Source organism: Pezoporus occidentalis, unplaced genomic scaffold, assembly GCF_034315485.1.
Source record: "Pezoporus occidentalis ecotype Australia unplaced genomic scaffold, CSIRO_AGI_Poc_V1 ctg46, whole genome shotgun sequence".
Lineage (NCBI taxonomy): Eukaryota > Metazoa > Chordata > Aves > Psittaciformes > Psittacidae > Pezoporus > Pezoporus occidentalis.
The window spans coordinates 145,177-158,132 of NW_026915791.1; the positions used below are offsets into that span (position 1 = coordinate 145,177).

The following is a 12,956-nucleotide window of genomic DNA, read 5'->3' on the forward strand; positions in this document are numbered from 1 at the left end:
TTTACCAGGCCTTCCCCAGATCTCATCACAGAGTGTACCTATGGAAGAGGTATTGGAGAGGTCATTTGTCTCAACTTTCCATTTGGCCTAGCCAAGGATAGTAATCTTTCTGACAGGTTAAGTCAGTCTGTCTCATTATAATGAAGGGGTCTCTATATTACGTGCCACCATGTTTTTCTCCAAGCTGAGGTTTGCTAGACTGTAGGGCAGGTTTACACAGGCAGCACTATATAGCATCATTTGCCATCTGTCTCCCACTCCCTCTCCCTTTTCTCATTTAGGGACTCTGTTCAAGAGGGGCTTGTCTGAAAAATTGGAGTCCTTTCTGTTTTTCTGTTTAAAATAGCAGAATGGCTCCATTGAAAGCCAAACACCTTTTGACTCCATTCCCACGTAACCAGCTCTGCAAAATCAGTATCTTCATCTGTTGGATAATATTTAGCTTGTTGGCATTGTTTTGAGACCTAGATCTGCCTTCTCATGTGTTTCCTTGCAGCTAGCCCACAGGAAATGTCCTGTGGGCATTTATCCTGTGGGCAAACATCACATAAAGCTCTGAGCTGTCGGGAGCTCCTTGCGTACAGTGGGATAAACTTCACTTCCTTCTGGATTGATTGTGGGAAAATTTCAGGGTTTTAGTACAGAGACGTTTCCATTCTGCTCTCTAGCTTTCTATATTCCTTCACTGAAGAGTTAGAGTAATTAATTTTATCCAGCATGGTAGATAGTGTCTGCAAGGTCCTTCTCAGCTGCTTGAAGGTCTGTCCAAAGCTTACCTTCCCATGTGCTGGATGGAGAATGCCCTGCCAAGAAGCCGCAGCTTGACTGTGTCTCTGGTGAAAAGAACGTACAGGAGGGTGAGCAAAGATGTTGCTTCCTGGCTTCACCTTCAGTCGGGACTTGAGGTCAGGGAAAAATCTGTTTTGTGGTTACTGTTTCCATCCTGCTCCTGTCAAATCCCAAGGAAAGAGATTGAAGAGGGAGCTTGCTTACATGGAAACATTAGAAAGGGGTGGGGGCACTAGGCAAAGGACTAACATCTCTCTGTCAGTGACGCCTAGCAGATCTGTGGGGTACAGGATGGCATGTTCCTCTATGAGGTGTCAAGAGGTAGCCAAATTACGGGACTAGTGCATTTAGCACCACAGATCTCTCGCAGTTGCTCATTTTTGAGACAGCGGGATGCTAAGATAGGGGTTCAGCAGATGCTGGTCAGCACATCATGAACAGGCAATAAAAAAATGTGAAATGTGTTGGAACAGAGGGAAAATAAGAAGTGCCAAAGCCTCAGCCTGTGCTGGAAGCAGTGCTATCCCTAGTCTGTTATCTTTTGTGTTGCCATGTGTGTGTACTGACTTCCTTGCTCCTGAAGATAGTGAAATGATCATGTAAGATGCAGTCAGGGATACCATCCCTCAGATCTTTGAGCTGACCCACAGTGCTGGTGGCCAGAAACGCTGCATTTACTGAACTGATCTGTCAAAAATGGCATTCTTTGATGCCGTGTTTGATATTTTGGCATGTTGGATTGCTCTTCTTCCAAGTCTGTTTTTGTGTCTTCCACATGAATGTAGTGTGTATGGAAGGTTCTTAGAGGTGAGGAAGATTTGGCTGGATGTTTCCAGAAAGCTAAACAAAATGCATTTTCAGGTTAGCATGAACAGCTGGATTTGCAGCCTGTGTAGAAAAGTGAATTTTGAGACGTTCCAAAAAGGCAGGCGCTGTTTCTTTTCACAGAATGAAGAGGTCATTGCAGGGGGACACTACTGGCTGGTTGGTAAGAAATCATTGGGCTTTTTTTTGTGTAGCTCTTTCCTCTGCAGCATTAAAGGCATCGTTTCTTCTTGCATTTAATGTGATTGTTCACCCCAAGAAGCTGGTTTGGGTGGTTTTGTTGTTCTGTTCTCAGCTGTGTGTATGGCTGTTTGCTGGTCATTGCTGTTGAAGCAGTGTAGAATTGTGTTATATTTGCCTTAATTCATGGCTTAACAGGCATGCATATAATAGTTGAATTATAATCATGAGACTCCCAAAGATGTTTGGGAGATTTAGTCATTAATCTTAAGGGAGGATAGGTGGTAAAGTCTTGCATGGAAATGTAAACATGGTAGGTAGAAAGAATAAAGGTGGGGCCATACCTTCTTTTAAAGTTGTACTTTGTCTTGATAAAACTTAAAAAATTATCATTTGACAGGAAACAATGCCTAATGAGTGTTCATTGCTCTCCAGTGATTAACAGCGTCAGGTATTTGGGCTGTATTTACAAGGGATTTGAAAATGGCAGCAGCTTAAAATCTTCCTTGGGTGCCCTTGGTCTGCAGTGGGCTAAAGGAGTATTTGATGTATCCCTTGCAGGTACCCACAGTTGTGTTGCCTGTCAGAGGGGGGGTGTTAATTTAAATACAACGATAGATTCTTTTAAACAGCTGGCATCTCTTTTCATTTAAGACTGCTTTTGTGAAAGAAACATTGCCATTTTAAATGCCACCTGCCTTAAAAGGGTGATTTCTGCTGCAGAGGAGGATAATGATAGGATGCGCGGAACGAGGGAACTGAGCTAGCTCAGCTGTGTGGGCATTGCTTTGTAATGTTAGCAGCTCATGAGGGGTGAGGGTTTCTGGGGCTGGATGGAGTGTTATCTGGATAGTCAAAATACCTTCACTAGCATGATAGTTAGGAGTCTGGGTCAGTAGCTGGACAGGATAAGCAGTTTTTGATAATGCTGTTTTGTTTTGTCGGACATGTCTGTATTTAAATTTAAAGCACTTGTCTGATCCTATGCTTATTGGTTAACTGTGAAGAGGCACAACTAACTTTGATTAATGTACGACCTTTAAAGCTTTGCCAAATGGTTCCTGTCTAGAGAGCCTGTTTTTAAATTGGGCTTGCAATAGCAAAATGGGGACAAAGGGACTAAGGAGGATGGGGAGGGAGATCTTGAGAACCTTTTAGGATCTGCCATTGCTTCAGCACTCACAGGGACCACCTGTTGAGAGTACACGAACATAAATTTTTCCTTCTCGTTCTGTGGGTGTTGAGGGTTTGTCTAAATCCTGCACTGGGATGTCTTGAGTACGGACTGTCTGTGCTGGCTTGAGCAGCAAAGTTAGCTCCTGCATGGGTGGAGGAGGAGGCTTTTCTCTGTGAAAGCATGATATGGTGAAGTTCTGAAAGGTGGAGCAGTTGCTGCCCATGTTTCTCAGAGCCTTGGTGCTTCCTGCAGTGTGTGGAAAGTGTGTGTAAGCTACTGCCTGCCAACCATGCTTGGTGTATTTGCTTAGCCCTAAGACAGCTATGGTGCCAGTCTATTTACTTACCAGCTTTCTCTTCCCCTAGGATGCAGTCTCAGTGGGTGTTGAGTTCATCATGACATTCTGGCTTTGGCCCGCCTACTCTGTCATGGTTTCTGCTTTCATTACTTCATCCATGTGTATCATTTTATTTAGCTATGGGAAGCTTTCTGAAGCTTGAAGTGGAATTCACATGTGATCCCTGTGTGGTTGCTCTCTGATTACATGAGTTCAGTGTTTTCTAGTTGTTGGGTTTTATTCTAGTAGAAACAGCTGAGCAGTAGTAGTGTCCCAGTAGTCAGAAAGAAGGAGGCACACTGCAGTATGTATACACATCTGAAACTGAGAGGCAATTGTTATGTCTTACCCATCTTGCACCCCTGAGAAGATGAAAATTGATACAGTACACGTGCAAACCAAAGCTTAATCTTAGGACAGGAAAAGAACTCTTTGCTCCTATTTTGAACTAATTTTCCTTCAACTTCTTTGATTTACACCGCTGCTTTTTTATTCATTCTTTCTGTTCTGATCATTGTTTTATTTTAATAACAACAACAAAGCACATGGGCCTGTTTTCTCCATGAAGACAACTTTATGGCTTGTTCCTTTTAGTTTTGTAACTGAGTTCATCTCTGAGGAATTGAAATTTTAAGGAGGCAGTTACTGAATAGCTTTGATGGAGTTAGATTTTTCCACTTAAATCTGCGTTTTTCACCTGCACCTCTCTAGATTCTATCAGATAAATTACAGTAAGGAAAACTAATTAATATAATTTGTACCCTGGATTTGAAAGGCTTGGTACTGCAGAAAAGCCTGTGTGTGACATGAAAAGCTAGAGGGGTTTGCGCAAGTACTCCATAGGTCAAAAAGCTTGCACGTCTCGTCAATTCTTGGTAAAATAACTTCAATAAAACAAACAAAACCCTCAGCAAAATGCATACACTTGCGTATTTTGTTATGACTAATCTGAAAGTATGTGCAAAAGTATTTCTGGTGTTTTAGGAAGTTGCATGCACATAGTGATGGTATAAGAGCTGCAATCTTGGAACTGCAGTTTCTTCTGTTCTTTAAAATCCCAGCAGCGGTTCCTCAGTTCTGCCGTTCTGAACAGACGCATCTTGCTGTGTGTCAGTTAGCTCATGGTTGCAAAGCAGTGAAAAATCTCTGAAAAAGAATAAAATGATGGGCTTAAATTTTTTAATGTAACACAAGTGGTTTAATAAAAACAAAACTAAACACCAACAAAATCCCCCCCCCAAAAAACGCGAGGCAATCCACTGCATCAGAAACTGTTTTCTCCTTGCCTAAAAGCCAGACTTCTTTTTTATCATTAATTTATTTAATTTTTTTTTAAAGTGAAGAGACATAAATACTTTTCTTCAAGTATTTTGGTTGACACACCTTTTAGTTTTTTCATCTCAAAGAATAAATAAATTGCCCTGCAATTGATAAAATATATGATCTTTTGATGCTACTTGAATTTATACTGCATAATACTGTGGGATATTTCCTGTCTCTTGTGGTCTGTGCATTCAACATTGGAATAAAATAAAATTGCTTTGCATTTATCCTTCCTATATTTTGGTGAATAAAACCTTTTAAAATAATAAAACCTTGTTGTGAATGCTCCGTCCCTGGTGGTGTTAAAGGCCGGGTTGGACAGAGCCTTGGGTGACATGGTTTAGGGCGAGGTGTCCCTGCCCATGCAGGAGGGCTGGGACTTGATGATCTTAAGGTGTTTCCAACCCTAACTATTCTATGATTCTGTGATTCTATAAACTCCATCTTGGGTTGTAGTTTAATAATATGTTTGAAGGTATCTATCTTTTTTTCTTCTTTTTTCTTCCCTCTATTTTATACCCTGGCCCTAAAGCTGTTAGGCATCTGCTCAATTTTAAGTATGTTAGCAGCATCATGAGCCGCCTTTGATTTGTATGATCTTATGTTCAAAAATGTATATTATTTATGAGGAAAACTAGATATTTCTAGTAGCTTTTCTAAACCATCTAATACCTATGGTTGTAACTTGAAAAGGATCTTTTCTGGTTTGTTTGTTTTGTTTTGTTTTTTTGCCAGTGGTTTGCTCCAACTGAGTCAGAATCGGGCCTTTTTTTTTTTTCTTTCCCCTCATGTGCTGTTTGTTTATCTCTTTTGTGCTCCATTAGTTGCTAAATTGTACTTTTGTGGTCAGGGTCTGTTTTTAGCTTTTCAGTTTTGGAAGGATCCTGCCCATTATTTCGTGGAGGGTGATCTGCCAAGAAAATTTCAAAGGAGAGTAATCAACCTCTATTTGGAAGCATATAGCTGACTTCTCTTGTTATTTTTTATTTTCCCTAAATAAGTGTTGTTAAGATTTGCACTGATATTTGCTTTGTTATTATATTTATCCTTACTCCTGTAGGTCTTTGTCCTTCAGTAGTTACTGCTGGGAATGAGAAATAAGTGTTTTAATGGCTGCTAAGATCTGTAAAGCCACTTTTCTTATACAAATCCCTTGGTCTGGTTTTCTGTGCTGGAATAAAAGGAGTTAGCCTAACATCATTAATGAGCTTTTAATCCCCTGTTGCTTGAGATAATTGGCCTTGATTACGAAAGTGTCTGAAGCCTGTGAGTGAAAGGTAGGTTTCCCTCCTCCCAATTTTCTCAACAAGAGATAAACTATCTAAATTTCACCAACTGCCAGTAAAAGTAAATACATTTAAGCCTTATCTGCATTTTAGCTGTGCTTAGGAGTGCCAGTCACAGATCTTGCTGCATTGGGTTTCAGGTATTAATGTGGAATTTATTTAAACCCTGGTACTTCTGAGTTTTCTGGATTCTGCCCATTCAATAAGGGAAACAGCAAGTGCTGTAAATGTGGAAATAGTGAGTGACAGCTGTGAAGTTTGCCTCCTGCTTTGTATCGATAAGTGTTCCTTCTCTGATGGACAAGGGTTGGCGTTGTCCAGCTGGAGAGCACCCACAAAATCAATATTTGTCTTTGTACAATATTCAGCTGTCATATCCAAAGTAATGGCTCTTTTAGTAGCACTGCTGGAGTATAAACTAGCTGACACAAGAAACTCAAAAATACATATAAAAAGTAAAATTAGCATGTGAATCTACATTTTTGGTTTATCCTGAAAAGTCATAATGGTGTTGGTTGTACAAGGCTATTCTGTTTTAGTGTATTGAATCTATAAAGTCTCTGTTAGGGAAATGGTTTCTGAAAGCCTCTCTGCATTTCGCTATAAAGGAGCCTGGTACTGCTCTCCATCTCAGAAACCCAGCTGGAATGTTGCGGGGTGAGCAATTGCTTCTGGGTCTTTCTGCCTTCTAAAAGAGAAACAGCCCTGAAAATTGGAAATCACTGTTGGGTATCGTTTTCCAGCAGCAAAGACTAGCTAGACTTCTGCTTCACATGTGAGCTGCCCTGGCACACCTCAGGTAATGAATGGAGCATAATGAGAGCTCGGAATGGGAAGGAGAGTTGCTTCTGTCTGACATAAATCTCAGCCCATTCAGTAAGATTTGCGTTAATATTTGGAAGAGTCATCCCACTAATTTTTCTTTTTAAGCTCTCCTCTTTTGTTCTTCCTGTTACATTTTTAAGCCTCCCATAGACCTTCCCTTCATGAAGGAGAAAAATGTGTTCAGCATCTGTTACGGAGATGCTCTCAGCGCCAAGCAGAAGGGCCTTTATTCAGTCCAGTACTCTGTTCAGATTTTCTTAGGATGGGGCTGCGGAAAATTTTGTCTTGGTTTCGCTTTATATATATATATATCTATCTCAAAAAATGGGGAGGGGGAAAGCCCAACAGGATTGCAGTAATTCTTCAATTTTGTACAGGCACCCATCTTGGAGGTAAGATCCAGGTGAATGCAGGAAAAAAAATACATGGGTCCTATACCACTTTTGTGAGCCTTCTGAGGGTGCTTGTAGGACTTTCTGCCTGGTGCTCAAACAGGAGCCAGCAGGCTACTCAGTCTAAAACTATAGAGCAATAGTGGGAGCTACTGGTTTTGTGTGGAGCCCAGGCAGAGGAGCTCTGCAGCCACTCTGTGGCCTGTACAGCAGTTCTCCTGCCTGTGCACTGTCCTGGCACAAAGATCTGCTCTGAGCAAGTGTCAGCCTTTTTCTCGTGCTCTGAGCAGGGTGCTGATCGGGTGAGCATTTTGGGAGGTCGTGTTCAGCAGTGAGCTATCAGAACTGTGCTCTGTGCTTGGGTTAACCTTTACCTACAGATATTTGAGGACATTTTTTCTTCAGAGCTTTCAGAGAGTTTGGTTTCTTTTACAAAAATGCTTTCCTAATGTGCAGCACTGCAAAAAGTTCCGTTCTCCTTCTGTTGTAAAGGATATCAATTCTAGGCACCCAAAATAGGGATTAACTTGTTGCTTTTAAGCTGGGTTTTCTGAGAAGCATTGTGGCTATGTATTACTGACTTAATCCCCAGCTATACAGTCTGGGTGTTAAACTCCCCTGGTGAAGAGATGGTGTTTCAGAAGTAGAAGCCTCTCCTTTCCATTCATTAAGAGTATTTCCAGCATTGCTGTTCTTTGCTTTAGCTGCCTGGTGGTTTTCCAGCTCTGTTTACAAAGCATTTTTAAAAACTGACAGACTTACTGATGTAAATCATAAGAGTAAGCAAAATTGTACAACTAATTGTGATAAACACTGGGAACACTTATTTGAACTTCTGCATTAGGATGTAATTAAAATTTCGTTATTAACCAGCAGGTCATGATCCAACAAGATCAAATTTTTCCTTAACATATCACTTGCTGCTGCTTACTTGAGGGATAAATTGTTGTCAGATCAGAAATCTAACCCAGTGGGGCAGTTCCTGTTGGATTTCTAAATATTGGCTCTTGGGCTCTGATTTTTATAGATGTTTGTGTGTTCACAAAAACCTCAAGCAAATGATGAAACACCCCCAACTTGTGTTAGAGTTACTGAGGTCCTCTGAGGACCTTCTGTCCTTCATGTCAGGTCTCTGTGGAGGCTGCAGCATAGTAGAAGACCCCAGAGCTGGTCCTGAAGGTTTCTCCTTGTGTGCTGAGAACAGTGGGGAATCAGGGGCCTTGTCTGGAGAAGTCCTTCCATCACAGAAATGTCTCATGTTTATGTATGACCAGTTTGAGTGTAGGATAAACAATTGAAGCAGTGTTACGTGAAAGAATGCGGCTTGTTTATGGGAGCATTTATATCATATGGGAGAGGGATGCTACGCGATGAAGTGAAACACAAATCCTCATGTGGAAGAACTCATGGCTGTGGCAGTTGCTTGATATTTTACTCCACAGATGGGCTGGTTGTGGTGGCATCTTCAAGATCCCATCCTTTCAAGGTCTCTGCGCCCCTGCCTTCTGGTACCTAGGTACAGTAGTCTTGGTTTGTTCAAGTATCCTTATCAGGTATCTTTATTCCCCTATAATGCCCATAATACTTTGGATTCTTTTTTTTTAATCACAACTGAAGTACTACTGTGCTTCCTGTGTGTAAAAAGGGATCTGTTTTCATGGATTAAGAACAGCCCAGGTGAGAGACATTTCTTTGGGTCACTTCAGTTGACTGAGAGCTCTAAGCAGTGATAGATGTGAATTCAGATCTGAATTAAGGATCTGTTTGATGGCACTGTGAGATATGGAAAGAACAGCATAGCGTAACAGGAATTTTAAAAGCTCATCAAGTTAAGAGTTATGAAGTTTGAGAGATTAGAAAGTAGAAAGCAGAGGAAAAAGAAATTTCAGTTGCTGGGAAGGAGGTCAGGGTACCTTTTGAAGGTATGCACAGAAACTGAGAAGCACTTGAAACAGTAAAATGTCATGGTCACTGATGAGTGGAGCTTGGCAAGGAATTAATAAGATGGGGATGCCTTGGAGGGTTGCCACAGGAGCTGCAATTACAATTGGATTAAATGAAGACACAGCTGAACAAATGGCTCTTCTGGTGAACGGGGCTGTTAATCCAAGACTGGAGATCAGACAAAACGTTAGGGCAAGGAGGGGATTTCATCATGGAACTTGAAAATACTAACTTGGAGGCGGAGAGAGTGGTACTGTAGTCTAAATCTCCTTCTCTTCCTCAGTGTTGAAGGGGAAAGTGGCTGGACAAAGAGACTGAGCACATAAACGTAGATTCCAGCATCCAAGTGAAACGATTCTCCAGTTTTTGACCATCTCACATGGCTTAGGACTGTAGATCTCCTGGGGTTGAACTGTTTGGCTTGCACTCTTAAAAATAAATAAAACAAAACTGCGGAGTGCCTGACTGGTTCTGAAAGCAGATTTATGGGTTATTTCTGGTCATTGCCTACAGAAAATGTCCTACCTAAAACGTCTTTACTTCTGTTAATTGTTTGGGTATGCAGTGGGAAGCATTTTACACAGGGATTGGCACAGGTGTCATGTTGCATGCCTCCGTCCCACAACAGCATTTTGATACAGTTCTGAGAAGAAAGCTAAGTCTCAGTGGAGAAACCTGATGACTTCTTTTGTTGTAGTATCATAAAAATCCTCAAAACCCCAGTCCTACTAATAGTCCATCTCTCATTTTATGAGTGTGGTATTGGGACACGCAACTGACATTGTGCCTGGGTTGGAAGAACATGTGTTGGTCTACAGCAAGCTACACTTGTTAATTGCCAGGTCTGGATTACATGCAGGCATCCCCTAACTGCTGGCTGGTTTCAGCTAATTTTGAATGAAGACTCGAAATACTGAGGAAGCTTCAGGAGACAGGAAGGGGGCAGATTATTTTGCTGTTGGGCTTTAAAAATGTAAACAAGTTGACTAGGAGAGCTATAATTTCTCACCTTTACGTCAGTTTCCCTCTCTCCCATAAAGTAGTATTCTCAGTAAAACAAATTGGTAGATCATTAACTAATTCTTCACATCAGGGAAATTATGAAGGTTTTTGTTGTTGTTGTTATTGTTCCCCCCCCCCCCCCCCCCCCAGTTTCATTTGGATATTTGTAGTAAAATTTCAGGTTTGATTCACGAAGCCAGCAATGTTGATGTAGTGCATTTTTGTCCATGACTTCCTTGATACTACACAATCCTTTCCTAAAATAGTAGTATTGTAGCCACCCATCGGAAATCAGTTGAGAATGTCTTCAACTAATGTCTCAAAATGATTTGAGGAATCCTTATGTGACAGTTCTCACATCTACATGTCTACCACAGAGGACCAGTTTTTAGCCCTCACCTCCTTACATTTTTAATGATGTGCAAGATAACAGTAATTATTGATCAAGTTCTCAGCTGACAAAGGTGTGTAAGAGAAAAGTTTAAAAAACAAGAGTTAGAGCAGAGAGGTATGTGTGTACTTGTGTAAAGCTGGTGTTTCTGAGATGAAGGAGCAAAAGCCATCAGTGACATTTGTGGGCAGGTGATGTCTCTTGGAAAGCAGTTTGGGTCATTTGCAGCATGCTTGAAATACGACTGTCTGGACTGAAGATCTAATACAGTTCCTGTATTTCTGAGCATCCAAACAAGGACACTGAGTATCATGAAATACTCAGAAGTTTTGCCTTTTATGCTGGCATGATAGGAGTTAATTAGTGTGTGTGGTCTTGGTGTCATCAACTCAAGAATGTGTTCAGTTGGAAGATTATACTGTAGAACCAGAAAACCAGTCTTAGGGCAAGTGATTCAGATAACTTGATGTGTTTAGTTCATAAATACCAACTTGGTGAAGAGATTTGTGTTCCAGCAAAATTCAATGGTTGAAACCCAAAATAGCCCATGTCCAGGCTATAGATTATATGCAAGAACTTAATGGTAATATTAGAAAGCAGCAGGATGCAATTTGGTCAGCCTCTGTGGCCTATCAAGTGTGAGAGCTGAGAGCCAGTAATTGCAGTGATCTCCTCTGGCCTCAACCTTTAAATCCCTGCCAAGCAGTCTGTGTACCAAAGACCTTTGGCAGACTACATCCATTCCTTCAGGCTTCAGCATAACAGTAGCAGTGGCAGTTATTGCTTATATGGAAAAGGAAGGAATATATCTGGAAGGAATACAGTCTTTGTACTAAAGAAATGAAGCTGATCTTCTAGAAACCGTGCAGTCTTCTTTATCTGAACAGTTAAGCTGCTTGTGAATAGAAGCATGGATAGTGGAGGTTCTCTGGGTTCACCAAGGTAGGGTATGTGCTTGGTCCCTTACAGTAACAAATGTTTCATAATGGTATTGTCAGGTGTAGCAGTACCAGAGAGGTCCTAATCCTTTGCCCATGCTCGGATGCATGCTTCTTCTGGATGTTGAAGGATACTGATGATTTTGCCATGGTCTAAAAACACTTCTAGTAGGAAGGTACTTTAAGAAGTGGTCAGGGTTTCCTTTCTAGTTAGCAGATTTCTGTTTCTGTGTTCAGTGATTTGGTCTGTTGCTTCAAATGTCTGGTTTTATTATACAGTTGTTTCAGGTTTTCTTTGACTTCAGTTGAGTCATAGTTGGTATCTTTGGCATGCATTTTGACACCCATCACTTGGCTGAGCACTACAGGACTTTTAAAGGCCAATTACTGTTGGTGTTGGTTTGTTTTTTCCTGGCTGGAAAGCCTTTCCTGATTTGTAAGCTTGACTAAGTGTTGACAAAACTGAGGGGTTCATCTTTCAGGTTCTTGCTTTACCTGTTGTTAAATGAAGATGACTTCTTGTCCATACACAAGAGTGGTTTGTTCTGTAGTGGCTTCCTTCACTTCAGTCCACAGGGTCAAATTTGGTTTGCATCCTTGTCTTAAGTAACTGCCCAAAATCAGTTTCACCTAGCCCAGTTTTCCCTTGGTTTTCTATAATCTACCTCTTAACCAGATTTCATACATTCGGAAGACTCTGCATGTTTGTCAGGGTGAGAATGAAAGAGTTTAGTTTAGAGTCCTGTAACTCCTAGATGATCAGGAAATGCGGAATGCCACAGTGCCTAATTAGATCAAGTTGTGTGTCAAAAATAATGCAGTTTAGCATTGGTGATGATGCCCAAGTGATTTAAAGCTCATTTTACTAGAGTTACAAGTGTTGATGAAATCCCCTCTTTAAACTTTCTGAATCTGAGGTATCTGTAACATTTTCCTCCAGAACTGAATTCTCAGTGTGAAACTTACAGTGTACCAAGAGAGGACAGCATACTGTGTCAAGGTCATTGGAGCTCCCTACCCCTTATTCTAGAGGGTCATGGGGACCACTCACCTCTGTCAGGGTCTGCTGGCAGGAGTTTGTTTTCAGAGTTAAGCTGTTCTCAGGGAGCTGTGACTCATCCATGCTGCATCTGCAGTGATTCTCACTGCCCCTCCACCTACCTGTTCCGCTTTCAGAGCACACTGAGGTTTAGCACGAGGAGATGGGTGGTTGAGCATTGCATGCTCCATATGCCGACAGTCTGTATTGCTGCAATGTGCTTTTTTACCACCTCAGTGAGCATGGATGGCAGTAACTTCTCAGTTTCAACATCCGTTAAAAATGGTGTTTGAGAGGCATGAACTCCGATTTGCTGTCAGGTATCTGGGGTTTTTTAAAACCTCAAACTCTCCCTAACACTTCACAGCTCCACATGGATCAGTACAGTGCTAATACCAAAACCAGACAATCCTCACCGAGGTTGCTCTCACCTAATTGCATTGTGCCATATGTGTAACACATGACATCATAACGTATCTTTTCACAGTTTGTAAGACTCTGTGAGGTG

General features: G+C 41.3%; 1 protein-coding gene across 3 annotated transcripts in view; it reads left to right on the top strand.

The window, feature by feature from the left end:
- Positions 1 to 12,956, top strand: part of MAP4K5 (mitogen-activated protein kinase kinase kinase kinase 5) — a 68,971-nt gene that overhangs the window by 7,380 nt on the left and 48,635 nt on the right. The gene's annotated exons all lie outside the window — the stretch shown is intronic.